Below are 17,008 nucleotides of genomic sequence, written 5' to 3'. Positions count from 1 at the left end.
CAAAGGTATGTAAACTACTGCTCTTTATCCTACAATTTACCCCATGGCCTCCAGCTGACACATCAGCTGACACCATCCTAACAACCCCATAAGTAGCTAAAGCTGAACAAAGCAATCATTAGGAAAACTGGTTTAGTCCACTGCTGGTGGCATCCCATGTCCTCTCCATGGAGGAAGCATGACTCAGACTGCTCTGGGCTCCCATCCACAGCACAGGCTGCAAAGCTGCATGAAAAAGAGAATTCTCAGTAACTTCTACCAAAGTCACGTCTCCAACTGCTTCTGCTGAGAGACCAATTGGAAGGGAGATGTTTTATATTTTAATATGACTACATCTTCTGCAGTCCTACTGCATCTAAAAAAAAATCCATAAGCACTTTAAGAGAAATACAGGGACTTTTTTTTTTCCTTAACACCACGGAAGATGGATTCATTGCTATCAGTAATCCTCCCACAGCCCCAGTTTCAGAAGGAGCTGCAGATTCACAGAGATTTCACCCACAAAAACAAGCACTCTTTGCAACACCTCATTCATCTGTTATTAAGTTACCTCATTAAAAAAAAAAAAAACAAAACCAATGGTAGAGTATAGAGAGTTATCCTTCTTTAGAGAGGAAATAAAGTGAAAAAATGCAAGGAACTAAGTCTGTCCCACACCTGCTGGCAAGCTCTGGTGCCCTGATGGTCAAACTGAGGTGTATAAACCCATTTTCAGGCAATAAGATTTCCTTAAGGGTGAGGTTTCTTCTAGAATTCCCTTCCCAAGTGCCTGACACTTGTGTCAAGGTACCATGCCTTGCATGCCCTCATCTCTCAGCAGTGGATCCTTCTCTCTCTAGTGCTGTCCCCAGCATCAGGACACATGCAGGAGGCCAGGAAGGGAAATGAATAGGAAAAAAAAAAAAAAAAACACAGCAGACATCATGGGAAAGCAAGAGCCTCCTTTCAGCAGGAGAAAAAGGGGCAGTTCTGCATGTACATTTACAGGGAGCTTGTCTCAACCTCAGGGTGGCAGGAAGCACAGAAGCTCTGAAGACATAAAAACATTAAGAGACCCAACACAAGAGCAAAGGCTTCATGATGGGAAGGATTTTTAGACTTTGCAATAAAGATGAAGCTCAGAACAAAGACCTCAATTAAGAGTTTCATAAATGAAAAGAGAATGGGGTGCTCTGGAAGCACATGAACATAATTAATCCACAATCCAACACTAGCCACCATCACTGATGCACAAGTTGTGCTCGAACCCAGGGTCCAAACTCTTTTTTTAAAATATAGCCTCCAGTATGACACATCTCAGAAAGCCAGACCACAGGCACAAACCATGATCCTGTCTTTGAAGTTCAGACACACCAGAAAATTACTTCACCTCCCTAGATGCAGAGGGGATAGTGCTGCCTTTGATGCTACAAGAAATTTTGGTCTTAAACTGCCCAAGGACTTCAAATTGGGTGTTGCAGCGTGGCAACACTCAAGCCTACACATACACACGAACATAATTATGCCTGGTCTAGACTTGGGGGGAGGGAAAAAAAAAAGAAAAAGTATTTTCAGTGATGTTAGCACGCAAAGAAAATAATAGCACATACAAAGAAACCTCTAGGGTGACTTATGAAGAAGATTTTATGCTTGGCTTTCTGCCAATTAGAGAGGAATTAAAGAGTCTGGCAATATAACCCTGTTCATCCCCAGGAAGAAACTGCATTTTTAAGTGGTCAACAGAGCAAGAGGGATGAGAAAAGAGGGACAAAGATTCAGGAGTGCAACTGCACAGAGCAACATAGGAAGTTTCTGATGCCACTGAGACAGAAAGTAGGTAGAAATAATTCAAATTTTAAAATTAATCCAGTCTATTGCCTCCAAAAGAAAATCAGCATGTTACAGCTGACTCCAAATGACAGCATTCCAATAAAGCAGACAGTATTTTGTGCTATAAAATTCCAACTGCTTCAATATTTTACAGATTATCCACCTCCACTGACTGCCAACCAGCAAAATCAGTGAAAGGCGGAGGTCACAAAAACAAAAGCAAACCAAGTGGAAAAGGCATGGCTAGACAACTTGGGAAGCTGAAAATATGTCAAAATACAGCCTTTCAGTAAGAAAGAAAATTTAATAGCTATCTGCAATGATGAATTTACATCCAAACTCTTTGGAGCTTAAAAATTCACATCATAAGACCAGCTTTCACCAGAATTAGGACCAGACTTGACATGCCCCAGTTTCCCCAAGGTTACTTTTAGAAATGCATATACTCTTAAAATATTTCAAGTGCTCTTCTCACAGTGCAGAAGAGCAACCAAAACCTACCTCCTAATTTTACTTTTTTAGAATTATTTTTTTTACAAGAACTTAAACTTCAACACTTTTTTTATCTGAATGACAGAAGGAATTTTGTGTCACATTGCAGGTTGAAAGTTACTGGAAATGGCAGCAAGCTGCTGTTGCTTATATAAAGTCATTGCAAGGAAAAGACAAAAGAAGCTACTGGAGCTTTCAAAATCAAACCCTGTAAAACACCAAAACCACAAAATGAACCAGAAGTAGCTTAGGAGTTGCTAGGGATGTTTAAAGTTAATAAAAATTCTAAATTAAATGGCTGCCGCTTAGGTTTGCCAAAAAATTATGCAAATTTCCAAAGTTCATACATAGTAATTAGCACAGCAAAAAGCAGGTCCCAAATAAGTGATGAAGTTAGCCTCGCTCTTATTCCTCCAGCAGATGGAATTAGCTATGTGTGAAGCTATTTTTTTGCAATTGAAGATTAAACATATTATCCTGAATATCAATTCTGGAAGTACAGCACACTGGATATATGCATTCATGGAAACAGGAATATGCAAAAGCCTGAATCCTCCTTTTCCATCATTCTGAGCAGGACACTGAAGAGGCTGGGGAAAGGTTGACATATTTAAGACTTCATTTTTCAAACTGATTGCTGACAACTTGGTTGAGACAAGTTCTCTCAAAGCACATTTAGAGTCAATAGTCCAAACAGGTTTTTCCAAAGAAAAATGTCTTCCTTGACTGAAAATACATCCTCTTGATGTGCTAATTGACAGATCACAAAAAGTCACCCAAACTGCAAGTCCAAACAATGTGTCAGTAAAGGCTCCTGGGTTTGCCCATTCCTTCTCCAAAACCTGGTTCACAGGCATACCCATCACATACTGTGTGATACAAATTCACCTTTTCCATTCCTAGGATGGATTTGCCCCTTGCTTCACACTTGAAAAGACACAACCTTCCCCTCAGCCCTGCAGCTCTCCAGCAAGGGCTGAACCTCACGTGTGCCCTCGACCAAAATACTCCACCTGTGTTCCATATTCTCAATTTAATTTCTCCAGCTCTGGAGCCCAGGGCTGCTCCACCACAGCAAGTTCCTCTCAAAGACACTGAAATACCCAGCAATTTTAATTTTAGGCTGCATTTTATCTTTCTTAGAACAGCACAGGCCATGAAGGCTCATATCAACACATCCATCCAGTTTAGGGGGCACCACCCAGCAGCAGCTGGAGAGTCTTGAGAAGCTGCAGAGAGGGCAACCAAAACCAAGTTACTGCACTGATCACAAAGAAAGTGGATAAGCTTTTTCCTAAACACCAGCTTCCAAGCAGCAAACTGGTAAAAGAAGGAAAAACAAACTACAAATCTCTTCCTACATGAATATTAGTTTCAGGCAGCCTAGAAAAGATTTCTAGAATCTGTGTGTGTTACAAAAAGAACCCAAAACTTACATAATTAAAGGAACATAGGGAGGGGAAAGTAAAATTTAATGCTAATTTCAAAGTCAAGTAAGTGACACCCTGGATTGAATACTATTAACCAAAATGGTGCAAGTTAAAAGTGGATGTACTGAAAGCAGCAGAAACCCTGCCCATAACAAAATGAGAATTCTCTTACAAAAATACTTCTGTGGCCAAATGAAACACTGAGTTTAAGTAAGAAAGCAAGCACTTACACCTATCATGCTCTCCCCCTCTTCCTTCTCATCTAGGGAGTCTCATTTATCTCAAAGCAATCTAAAGAAAACACTTTGATTTTTAAAGTCAGAAAAGCTGCAGAAATTACAGCCCTGTCTGGCACGAACAAATAATATTTCTGAAATCAAAAGAAGATTCCCCAAGTTAGGGGAAGGGCAAAAAGAGTCCTGAATAACTTACTTTGCATAGCTCAATTCCTGCCAAAACAGTTCTGTAAATCCCATGGTAGTTCAGATAATTTCCATTCTCAGAGCAAAAAAAAAAAGCTAGATCGAACATTAGCAACATTAATTGTGTGATATGACCTGAATGATGCAAGAACAAGTAGTTAAGTGAACCACAGCATCTGCTGAATTTTTAATCATTACTTGTTTTGCTGCAAGGCAGAAGAACACTGTATATCAGCTTCCAAGCACTGCACGGAATGGCACTTTAGGACAGCAAGATTTTAACTGGCAGGAATTCTGCCTCCCTGCTACCCAAATGCCATCACTTTGCTGTGAACTGCAGACAGAGCAGCTTCTAAAGCAGGATTATTTTTTAATCACACAGAAAAAAAAAAAAGAACCAGCACTATTTTCTGCTCCCCAAGATACCAGTCAGCCATTTCTAATTTTTTTTAAAAGCTGACACTTTATTAACAGCCATTTATGCGTCCCTCTGTAGTTTATTTCTACTCTCCAAACAGCTTGAAGCAGTCATGTGGCTGCCCAGCAGCAACTTGCTACTAAAGAGGTGGTTGAACCTGGGATGTGTAGGAAGGTGATCCATGTAAACATTCCTATTAGCCCTGTACTGCAACAGGAGGAGCAGCTGCAACATGTTGGGACACACCTGAGCTATATTTAATCCATCTCTCCCTGACACCCATTGCCATGATGCTGCAGACACCCAAATTTGGATAGCCAGGTCATGGTACTACTGATGCTCATCCTGTACCTACACCAGACAGTCCTGCTGGGATTTCTCTGTGTTTGATACACAAAATTGTTAAATAAACCAACAACCATGCCTACAGTGGTAAATACAGCTCCAGTTATGCTCTAGGCATAAAACTGCAACAGCAGGATTAGCAAGTGATACAGCAGATATTCCCCTTCCACAACAAAGACAAAAAAAAAAAAAGTTATTTGGGGAATAAACACTAAATCCACAACTACAATGAGAATTCCAAACACAAATCCCACAATTACAGGCAGAATCTGAACTATGGACAATAAGTCCATTTCACATTTTAGGGGTGAAAAAAGGACATGTGGGAAAAAAAGGACAACACTCCTACATTAAAGAAAGACTGTTACACTGACTTTAATAGACTCTAAGTTTAATAAGTTAATAGAATCAAAATAGCTTAGAAAACAAGCCAGTAAAATATGGTACAAATAAAAATGGAGCAGCCACACATACCAAAGCAGCATTCCTGTGCCCTCCTTCCTGCAGAGCTTACAGAAGAGGATCTCTAAGCCACAACTTTCACTAAACCAGAATTTCCTTCAAAAGCTCAAATCTATGGATTGGAACACTCAGTGATAAATCCAGTAACCAAATAATCCACAAGAGACAAAAAATCCCAGCAGACAAGGGCAAGAGAGATGCTTCCCAGGCTATGTTAACTTTCATGATAGGTTTGGGATCGGTCCTGTGTTTTCCTTATAGACTCAACAATCAGATCCAAGAAAAGCTGTTCTCTTCTCTGAAACCTGATATCAAACCTGCAACAGGAATATTGAAATGTGCCCTAGCTGCTGGGAATACAACAACCTCTGTGTGTGTGTGAGGATTATACCAAAATGCTGGTTGGGTTGTGCTCCAGGACACAGAGACGTGAAAATAACACATCGTGATGAAGGTGTTGACACCTGGAACCTCAGGGAGTGCTATTACCCAGGCAGGGTCCTGCAACCAGTACACAGCTCTCACCTTCACATCACCCAAACCTAACCTGGCACCTCCTCACCCCAAAACCACAGTCCTTCCTGGAGCTGCAGACCAGCCTGTGATAAACTCCCACAGCATAAGCTTCAAGATGAGCTTCCAAATTTAAGAGACACAGAAAGATGTTTTATAACCTCTAAGTCACTCAGCTGCAGCTTAGCACTTAACAAGCCACTCACAATTCTTCACAATCCTTCTCCAAATGGGGAAAAGATTTTAAAGAGCATTTAGTGCAAGTGAAACATCCCCAGCTTTCTCCTCAGCCTCTGGTCGCTCTCCAATTAAATATGAAAGCGACAACTTAGTCATACTGAGCACGCAGGATGATTTTAAGACAGTGGTATTAAATCAAATCCCACAACTTTTTACACCTATTAAATTGTTAGTCTGTCATTAGGAGGGGAGATTTTGATAAGCACGATGCAATTAACAGACAGCGCCTTTGTTACCAGGCTGCTCGTGATGAAGCCCAGGCTCCTTGACATTCCATTTCTTCCCCTCAAAGGCTCTGTGCTACAGCAAATTTATGGGTTTTAGCATGTAAGAGGAGAATTGGGCAGGTTACCTTCAAAATCAGTCAATAAGGCCCTTTCACTCAGGCTGGGGGAAGGCGGGTGGCTGCTGGAAAGCAACACAAGGCGCTCCCTTCCCCCTCCCCCTCAGGACCCAAAAATGCTGCGTTCAAAACACTCCCATCCCCTGCAGCAAGGGATTAGCCATTTATTAAAAAGGAATCAAAACACTGTAAAAGGCTTCCAGTTAAGATTTCAAGAGAAAAAAAAAATAACAAAAACATTAACACCGGTAGAACTAGAGTCACATTAGGAATTCTTCTGGGCACAGCTCAAATGCAAGCAGGATGTCATTTGTCCCAATGATGCTGATCAAACGGCTCAAAAGGAGGACAGAATTAGACTAATTTTTTTTCTTTTTTTTTTACTCAGTCATTTTGCTGTCTCCACACCCAGAAGTAACAGCATTCACAACCTACAGGCATTTAGACTTTGGACTTTTAAGACAACTACCTACCTCCACACTTGTTTTTAAGGGGTTTTTTTTTGGCTCTTCTCTAGGGGTGACAGACAATTATAATGGCCAATTATGTAAAACCTTTCATCCGAGAAAACACGAAGCACTACGCAAACACTCATTAAGACTCTCGGCTGGAGCCTGCGCCGCACGTTCGCCTGTTCCACAGCTCCCCTGGATATCTCCAGCCACCAAAACTGGATACCGAGCGCTGTGGCACGGCCAGGACAGCGCCCAGCAGGGCAGGGCCAGCCCTGGAGTACTTCCACGGCCTCGCAGGCGGGTTTTACAGCCCGCAACACGCTCCGGGCTGCTGGGGATGAGCTTTGCAGCCCCATCCAAGCCGGTTATTTAAAAACAGAGCAGAGACACACGCGGCTGCTGGGCGTTGTACGAAAGCACCTGGCAGGACGAGCCTTAGACCCACTTGTCCGGCTGATCCAAGCAGATTTTTCCAACTGGGAGCCGCATGGCACAAGTCAATAATCTGGGTTTACTGAAGAAATTAAAAGCTACGCTTATTGTTTCGAGTAAGGCCTTGGAGGAAGTAATTCCGAGAAGAAATCACTTCCACTGTAATTGTACTTTTAACCTTTCCTTAGGTTCTTACGCCATCCCCACGCGAAGGCGTCATTCAAGAATTATCACAATATCTAATAACCATTAAAGCTCTTTTCAGATCACTGTTTATGTTTAGCGAGTTCACAACCCCTCCCTTCTGAAGGGCAGCTGATCGATGTATGAACCACGGGGGAAGCCGTGCAAAAAAAACACCACCAGGAAGTGACCGCAACTCAAGAGATCAAAATTTGGGGGGAAAACAGGCGGTTTGGGAGGGGGGTTGCTTTTAAAAGAAGATCCGCGAAAAAACTGACCCGCAGAAAACAGGGGGGGCTCAGTCTCGCCGGCCACGCGTGGGACGGCCGCGTTACGCAACCGCGGGGAGCGGGGATGCTCCGCGCCCCGCACGGTGAGCGGGAGCTGCGGGGGACACGGCACCGCTCCCGGGCTCCCGCTGCCCGAGCGGCCGGGCCGGGAGAGCCGCGGCAGCGCTGCCAGAGGAGCACCACAAAACCTCCGCGGAGGCCGGGAGCGGGGCAAGGGCGCTGGGGGAGCACCGCGGACAGCATAAAGCGAGAGGGTAAAATAAAGCCGGGCAGAGCGCGGTGCCCTCGGCGTGGCCCCGTCCTGCGGGCGGCAGCGGCCCCTCGGCGGCCCCGCAGCCGCCATGGCCGGCGGAGCGCGGGCGCTACGGGCGGGCCCCGCTCGCCGCCCACCTGCCCGCACCGCACCGAACCCAGCGCCCACCCACCCGTGCCGCGCACGCGGGAGCCTACCGGGAGCGGGGCCGGAGGACGGGCCGTGGCGGAGCCGCCAGGCTCGGCTCGGCTCGGCTCGGCCGGATCCCCCCTGCGCCCGGCGGCGGCGGGAGGAGCCGGGCGGCCGCGCCAATCCGGGGCGGAGCGGGGCGGGACGCGGAGCCGCCGGGGAGGGACGCGGAGCCGCCCCCGCGCCGCGCCAGGCACCGGCCGCCCCGCCGCGCCAGGCACCGGGGGCTCGGCTCGGGGCGCTTCCCGGGCTCCTCGCTCCTTGCAAGTGCCTGTTCGAGGCCAGCGGGTTCCAAGGCAGCCCCTGGCGCTGGCGACCCCGTGGTTGCCCGCTCTCCCCGGTGTGCCGGGCTTGCAGCTCACCGACAAGGTTTAGCGACCAACGTGGCACTGGAAGCCACGGGGGTGCCAGTTCCCAGCCCGCTGCGGGGACACCGGCAGTTTATCAGTGAATTTAGTCTGGGCTAAAAATCTGTAAGGTCCTGTATAGGAGGCCAAAAAGTCTTTCGAAAGAGCTCCTGGCTTTGAAACCTACTGAACTCCCAACTGCAGGGCCAGAAATATCACAGAATCAATTAGGTTGGAAACGACGTCTGAGATCATCGAGTCCAACCCATGATGGAACACCACCCTGTCGACCAGATCATGGCACTGAGTGCCACGTCTAGTTTTTCCTTAAACACCTCCAGGGATGGTGACTCCACCATCTCCCTGGGCAGTGCATCCCAGAAGGGCTGCAGGGAGGTCACTGGGAGTGTCCTCCCTACTGGAACCCCACCAGCGTGGTGCCAGCCTTGTCAGCTTGTTTTGCCAACGTTTCCTCCCTAGCACAATCACTAAATACCCTTTGCTGTCATCTGTCCTTGGCAGAGGCAACAAGAGCTGTTGTTCCTGCTGTAGATGTATCCACAGCAGTGGTTTGTCATGCAAGTGTCACCCCAGCCATCTTCTCTGTGCAGTTCTCAAGTCAGCCTGTAGAGAGAAAGAGAAGGGCACTGGAGAAATCCTCTGAAACCAAAGGTATTGACAACAAGAGAGAAACACAAAGAAAAAACATTGGGAAAGGGGGAATTAAGTGGTGGCATCAGATGGTAGTTTGAACCTAAAAGAATTTCTACAAGAAGGAGCTTCCCCTCTCCTCAAAAGATTTAGGCAAATCATTTCCAGTTAGATGATGCAGGCAGCAAACTGAAAAGGCCTGGTTCCTTTCCACACCAGGGAACAGCAGGAAGCTGTTCAGAGGATGTTTTGTTTGGATATTAGGAAAAGGTTCTTCCCCCAGAGGGTGGTGGGGCACTCAACAGGTTCCCCAGGGAATGGTTACCGCTCCAGGACTGCCAGAGCACAGGAGTGTTTGGAACATGCTCTCAGGCACAGGGTGGGATTGTTGGGGTGTCCTGTGCGGGGCCAGGAGTTGGACTGGATGAACCTTGTGGGTGCTTTTCCACTCAGGATATTGTCTGACTCTATGATTCCCTGACCTGCTGGAGGGCAGCACTACTTACTCTCTGGTTGCACTACTGAGAGGAGATCCTTGAGACTGTTCTGAAGCTAAAAAGCAGCCCAAGTGTGTCAGCACTGCTAAAAAGCAGTGTGTGTCAGCACAGCACTGTGCCATGACAGCCCTGACCAGGGGCAGAGCTAATTAGCCAAGGCCCAGGATCACATTTACACAGTGCCTCAGATGAGATGAGATGAACCTCCCAAAGTGTCTGGAGCCCCTATTGACTATGAAATATAAATGGAGGGTGGGAGGGAAGACAGAGGTGAGATGAGTTGCTGAAGGTCAAATATTAGATGAGGACAGGACAGAAAACAGACCCTACTGTTCTCACCCCTCCAGTACTTTCTCCTCTGAACTGTAACAAACCACAGAAAAACAACAGGATTTAGCTGCTGCTGACACAGTAGTTTCCTGTGTTCCAGGGAAAAATTCTGTCTTTTGGTATAGGACCAAATGCACATGGGAAAAAAAACCCTATTTACTAGCATGGCCCCACAGTTGGGTGACATGCAGTGAGATGCAAGATATCCCCAGGTGACTCAGAGGGGAATGAAATATGTGCCCTGTCATATTAGAAAAAGGCCTCACAAAGATATGGCCCCAATCTTTTGTTGTAAATTGATAAAGACAGTGAACTGCCATTTGCTGCTAAGTGACTTCTAATGATTAAACAACCTTTCTCCTCCCACCCCCTCGGGGCAGTTAGTGATAATATAAGAAAGATTTTGCACATTGTTTAGCTTAAATGGCCATCTGGCCCTTCTACATTTCAGTAGCCTTGAATATTAAAAAAAAACAACAGATAAAGAACACCAGCCCTATCTTATCAGAGACCTGGAGAAGTTTAACTCTGTCAGAGCAAAGAGAATTAACCAAGTCCTTACAGCTCTTTTATTGTTTCCATCTTGATTAGCAGTCATATTCCTCACAGCTTGTGTTGTACTCCCTAAACCAAGAGAAGAAACTGTCCCTTACTGGCTGTATTGATTTTAACCATGAAACACAACTCCAGCAGTTCCAGCCAGCTTCCACAGGAGGTGTTCTGCCCCTGGGCAATGGAGACACGAAGGCACGTGACAAAAAAAGATACAGGTTTTCAGCCAAAATTAAAAACAAACAAACAAACAAAAACCAAAAAACCAACAAACAAAAAACAAAACCAAACTGGAATTATTGTGCAAGTAGGGAAAAGGATGCTCTTCTCAAAGGAAAATGTAATGGTCTTGGCCTAACTCAGAAAGCTACTTCCTGCTGCTGAGACTTCATCTAATCCCACCCCACTAAGTGGTTTCTTCATCTGCTTTTGCTCAAGGGGATAAAAAACACAATTTCCCCAAAGCAACCCACTCCAAGTCTTTAAAAACAAAAAAAATTTGGTCTCAACTCAGCTTATGGTTGGCTTATGGTTGAATCCAGCATTCCTTCTGGGGTTAATTCCCACTCCCCTCTTTGCCTCTGGAAGAAAACTAAGAAGGGTTGAGTCTGTTTGGAAAGAAGTGTGATGTCCTTAAAAACATGGCCTTGCACTTTGAATAAAGAAGCCAGCTGAGGATGCTTTCACCTGCAGTGCTGAAGCGGGTTTGTGAGTGAAGTCTGTAGCAGCAGGGAACATTTGGTGTAAACACACCGTAAATAACAGAGGATGTACAGATATGCTGAGATAAAACCACTCAGGCTGTGTTCCCAAGTGCACTTTGCATGCTGACATTGCTAGTTTGCATTTTTGTGAAAGCTGGGAGCTTATAAATGTGCTACAACATCCAGCTTTTGGGTATCAGCTGCCAGAGTGCAATAGAATCTCCAGAGTCAGGTACCTTGTCCTTCTATTTATAGTGCAGAGAGAGACACTTCCCAAGGGCAAGTGGAAACTCCCACCTGGGAGCAGAGAGCAAGGAGAAGGAAACATCAAATGAGAGCTGTATTAGATCACTTTGTGTCATTTTTATATTTTCTGAAAAATTCTCTTTGCCCAGGATTTTCTCCTGGGAAGCTGAGAAACCTCAGCTTCTCCTGTGTTTGCTACTCTAAAATGTAGTCTGGAGATTGTTTATCCTAACATGTGAATTGTTTTAATTTAATGACCAATCACCATCAGCTGTGTCAGACTCTGAAAAGTCAGTCACAAATTTTTATTCTTCATTCTTGTTAAGCCTTCTGTCTATATCCTTCTCTATACTTTAGTATAGTTTTAGTATAGTAGTCTTTTAACATAATATAATATCATAAAATAATAAATCAGCCTTCTAAGAACATAGAGTCAAATTCTCATCTCTCACCTCATCCTGGGGACCCCAGCAAACTCAACAACTTTGTGTAGCCAGTGGAGGTGTTTCCATCAGCTCAGGATCCCAGGCCCACGTTGGGGTTTAGGAGTCTGTCAGGGCTCTTTGAAGGATTGGAGCAATAACAATTTCTGTTTAACACCATGGGTGTCAAGGGTGTATTTGATGTTATTTGTTGTATGTGCTGATCTGGGTGGTGGAGAAGTACCCAAGAAAGGAAAGATACTCTCCAGGCTCATCCAGGTGAGAGTCCAAACTTCTCTCCACCTGCTTGGACCATGCCCTCCTCCCAGGTGACAGGCTGAGGCACTGGGGGGGGGGCTTCCTCCCATTCCTGGTAAAAATGGGATGCAGAGCAAAATAAACCCCACAGAGCAGAGCAAGAGGCTGAACTGTGTTCCTAGTTGCTCAAAGACAGGAATTTCACTTCTATTTTCAGCTCCTAGAATTTGTTCTGGTTTTTAAACTAGCAACCACTTCAGGTGAAAAGCCTGAGCAGAAGTGGGAACAGCAAGCCAATGCATCATCATGAATTAGCTGTTCAATACCTGATTGAGAGGTTATCAGTTGAATTTGGCAACCTGTGCCCTCTGCAGTGTCTTATTTTGCCTACAGAGGATTTTCTTTGACTGCAGGAAAGTGGCTGTGGGGTACAGCTTTATAACTCCATTCTTTCACCAAAAACATGACCAGAAAATGTAATTATTTCAGGGCTAAATTTGAGGATAGATTTCCCTACACACTCCATATTGCGCTTGATTTGTGCAAGGGTGGGGAGAATCACCTTCACAAAGAACAATATTCCAGGTGAAGGAATGAAGAGCAGAAAAAGCAAGTTAGCAGATTGCCACATAATGATCTCCTCAGTACAAAATGTATGAGATAATGACAGTTATATTGTCAAGAAATAAAGAAATTCAAATTGCTTCTCAAAGCTCTATGGCTAAAGTGGGATATTATCATAAAATCATCAGGTCTGTATGAGAACAAGGAGTTTAACCTTTCAGGCATGGCTAATATGTGCACAGGATAATGAGTTTAGAAATTCACATCCCTTGTTTATTTCTATGAAATAGTAATATATTTATTTCTCTTAGCACAATAAAATCAGTAGCAATCAGGAATTTGGCTGGAAAATACCTGATTTGAGTGTTTTAGCTTAAGTGATATTGCAACACTTTAAAATCTTGGCATTATTCAAACACACTGAGGCCCTTGTGGTGACCTAAATACTGTCAGTGGAAGGTGTCTGTGCAGCACTTTAAGGAAACCCATTCTGGCTGTAACCTACCTGGCTCAGGTAACACCTGCAGAGGTGCACAGCAAACCCAGGGCAGGTACTCAGGTTCCTCAAGGGCCCATGCCTGTGTTATCACTCCTGTTGTTACTTGAGCTCCTGAGATTAAGCCCAGACTGTAGCAAAGCTTCCCAAATTCTTTATGGACACCTACAAGAGTGGAAATGAGCAAAAGTGCCAGTCCACATGCTCCAAAGAGCAAACAAGTCTTGTTTCAGCATATTCAGGTATGCAGCAAGAAAAAAACCACCAATTTTTGGTTGAAATGATGACGCTCCTAAACTCACTTTCTCCCTAAAACTTGTGTTTCAGCATGGCTCACATCACTGGACTGTATCCTGATATAAGGTAGAATTGCTGATGTCCTCAAATTCCACTGCCATAGGAGAAAAAGTGGAGTAAAAAAAAATCAGCAAACCCCGAGGACTGCATTGGATTGGCCTCTGTACACCCCACATATCTGAGCTCCTGTGGTTCTGTTTAATTGGATCTTTTTCAAGCCATCACTTTGGCAGCACTCAATAACCTCCATGCTGGTCTTTTATTATCTCTAGCAAATAAAGGACTGAAGGATTAGGCTGGATGGTCAATATTTGTGACCTTTGCTGTAACCTTTGTCAGTCTGTGCAGAAATGGGGTGACTTTTCCCAACTGCTCCAATCTGGGATGTCCAGAGCCACTCACTCTGATCGTGGCCGTGGGGAACAGCTCTGTGCTCCTACTGTGGTGCTTAATCCATTTATTGGTGTCTTAAAATCGCCTTTATATACAAAATTACTGATATATTTGTGTAATGCCAGAGGGGATCCCGCATTTTCAGGCTGCCTGCCGCTGACTACCGCTCCTGCTACTCAGCAGTTTCTCGTTTCCAAACACTTTTTTTTTTTTTCTCCTTCTCCAAGCGTCGTCCCCATTTTTGCAGTGCCACCAAGCGGATGGTTCCCCCGTCAGCATTTGAATTTCCCAAGTTACCACTTAGAAACAAACACAATAACTCTCCAGTAGCTGAGAATTGTCTTAAACGCAACGCACCCCAGCAAAACCGCGGGGTGGGCGCGATGCGGGTATGGCAGGGAATAAAGGGTCGTTAATAAAAACTACTTTAATTATGTGTTTATGGTCCTTTCAGACACGGGAAAAGCCCGGGTTCGGCTCCTCAGGAGGTGGCACAACGCGGGTGTTCAGGTGTGGACACAAACCTTGTGCGCTCCTCGGTTCAGGAAAGACGCGGAGCTCCTGGAGCGGGAGCAGGGGAGAACAGCGGGACTGGAGCATCCCCCTGCCCAGGAAAGGCTGAAGGAGCAGGGGCTGGACCCCTCCGGAGGGGACCCGATCCTTGTCTGTCCCTGTCTGCAGGGAGGGCTCAGAGACAGACCAGGCTCCGCTCCCGGGGCCCAGCAGTGGCACCAGAGGAACGAGCAGGAACTGATGCCCACAAGCTGCACCTGAACGTGAGGAAGAACTTCCCTGAGCAGTGACCGAGCCTTGAACAGACACCAGAGAGGATGTGGAGCCTCCCTCACTGGGGATATTCCAGAACCGTCTGGACACAATCCTGTGCCCTGTGCTCTGAGACGTCCCTGCTACAGCAGGGAGATTGGACCAGACAAGCCACTGCCGTCCCTTCCAGCCTTGTCCGTTCTGGGATTCTGCGCGTGGTAGAAGGGCTCATCACTGTGCCTGAGTCCTGGTGGCACCGGTGCCAGGTGAGCCCCCCGACCCAGGCGTCCCTCAGGCACAGGCACCCCCCGCCACCATCTTAGCGCCCCTGCACCCTGCGAGATGTCAAGGGCAGACCTCGCCCCGCATCCTCAGCGGCTTCACCTCCCTCACTCCACCAGCCAATGAGCGGCAGGTGTGGGCGGGGAGTTTCCCCAAGAAGCCAATAGAAATTAAGAGTGGCCACGGGATGACCAATATGCAGCCCGCTATGGGGTCCCGGCGCTGCCAATCACCGCCGCAGTGAAGCCAATGGGAGCGGGCAGTCCGCGCTGGCCAATGAGCGTTGGCGGGTGAGATTTGAAAGCGAGGCGGGGCGGCGCGCGGTGGGGGCTGTGCGGCGCGCGGGGCCGGGGCAGGTAATGGCGGGCCCGGGGGGAGCGGGGGTCCCGCGGCGGGGTTTGGGAGCCCTGGAGGGGGTTTGAGGGGTCAGAGGCACCGTGACTCCCCGGCAATGTGCTCCGTAAGGGTCCCGGCGTGGGGGTCTCGCCTAGCGGTGGGCTGGCAGCGGTGGTTCTTCGCTGAGGTGCGATGGGAGCCCCCGGAGGCCCTGGCGTGGAGGGGCTGAGGGGACAGTCCTGGGCTGGCCCCGCACGGCCGGGTCTGGGCTGTGCCCCACAGCCCGCCCTGACCCCCGGAGCCCTCTCGAAACCGTTGAGTTCAGGTTTTACTCAGTCTTTACCCGCTTTAAAAGTAGCGATGTTTGCTCTTCGTGCTCCATTTTCTCACTGTTCAGCCTAAAATGTTTTCATGCTCATGTTGCTCTTTGGTTCTTGTTGTTGGTCAAAAGCGTCTCTTTTTCTTTGTTGTTGTTTATCAAAATTAATGGTCAGCTTTAATTTTTGGTACTATACGTTAGCCAGTCACAAATCCTTTATCACAAGGATTCTGTTCACATCCTTTGTCACAAGGAGTCACAAGCCCTCTGTTCTTTTCTTGCTAACAGTCATGTCCTGCTCTGTTTTCTCACTATTCAGCCCAAAAGAGCACCTAAATATTTTCATGCTCACATTGCTCTTTGGTTCTTGTTGTTGGTCAAAAGTGTCTCTTTTCCTTTGTTGTTATTTATTAAAATTAATTATCCGTTTGAATTTTTTATACTGTACATTAGCCAGTCACAAATCCTTTGTGTAAGCCCTCTGTCCCTTTCTTGCTAATAGTCTTTACTTGAGTTTATGTCAATTTAAATACCAATTAATCTTCTAGGCTCCTGTTTGGGCAAGATACTCCACAGGAACAGTAACCTGGGAAGAAGAGGAGACAGGTATTTTTGTTCTAAACACATCCTTGGGATATTGAGTATGACATATATTTTAATGAGCCCACAGATATCACTGGTAACTTTGCTGTACTTAAAGAACGTGGTTAAAGGTAAATTTACGAAGTTTGTCCTGAAAAAGGATGAGTGTAGAGATTAAACTACTGCTTTGAGGAATATTTATCATCCACTAGGCTCAAAAGCCTGCTGCTTCTAGGACAGATAGTAGAGATGTATTCCCACTGTTTTCTTTATGGCTTTCTGTAATGCCATGTAATTACTAACAATTCTGTAATTACTAGCAGGATCAGTTCAAATATGATTATTGGAGATGCTCATTAATTAACCTCCCTTAATCACTTAAATGTAAAGCAGGACAAATATGACCAATGAACTGCAGTGGAGTTTTTTGCCCTCATCATTAGCTGGCATTTTTAATCAATTTCTGAAAGTTGGAATGCAGGGTGAAGCCCAAGGTATTCAGGTGGTGCTGGCATAGACCAGCTCTTCCAGGATTGTGTGGAGGAGATCCAGCCCCTGATTTGAGTTTTGATTTTTTATTCCCTTTGCTCTTTAACTTCTACTGATCATTTTTCTCTCTTGAAAAAAAAGGAGCACAATGCAGTGGTTTTGGTTTCTGTCCAAGCAATTTTTGGTTTCTGTTCTAAGCAAT

General features: G+C 45.9%; 1 protein-coding gene across 2 annotated transcripts in view; it reads right to left on the bottom strand.

The window, feature by feature from the left end:
- Nucleotides 1-8,390, bottom strand: part of FBXO34 (F-box protein 34) — a 39,240-nt gene extending 30,850 nt beyond the window's left edge. For both annotated transcript variants that reach the window (XM_084207673.1, XM_084207672.1), the window contains exon 1: nt 8,285-8,390. The gene's annotated coding sequence lies outside the window, so the exon portion shown is untranslated. The remainder of the gene's footprint in view (nt 1-8,284) is intronic.
- Between the last annotated feature and the right edge of the window lie 8,618 nt (nt 8,391-17,008).

The sequence above is a fragment of the Fringilla coelebs genome, assembly GCF_963513975.1.
Source record: "Fringilla coelebs genome assembly, chromosome: 6".
Lineage (NCBI taxonomy): Eukaryota > Metazoa > Chordata > Aves > Passeriformes > Fringillidae > Fringilla > Fringilla coelebs.
This window is presented reverse-complemented; position numbering and strand designations above follow the sequence as displayed.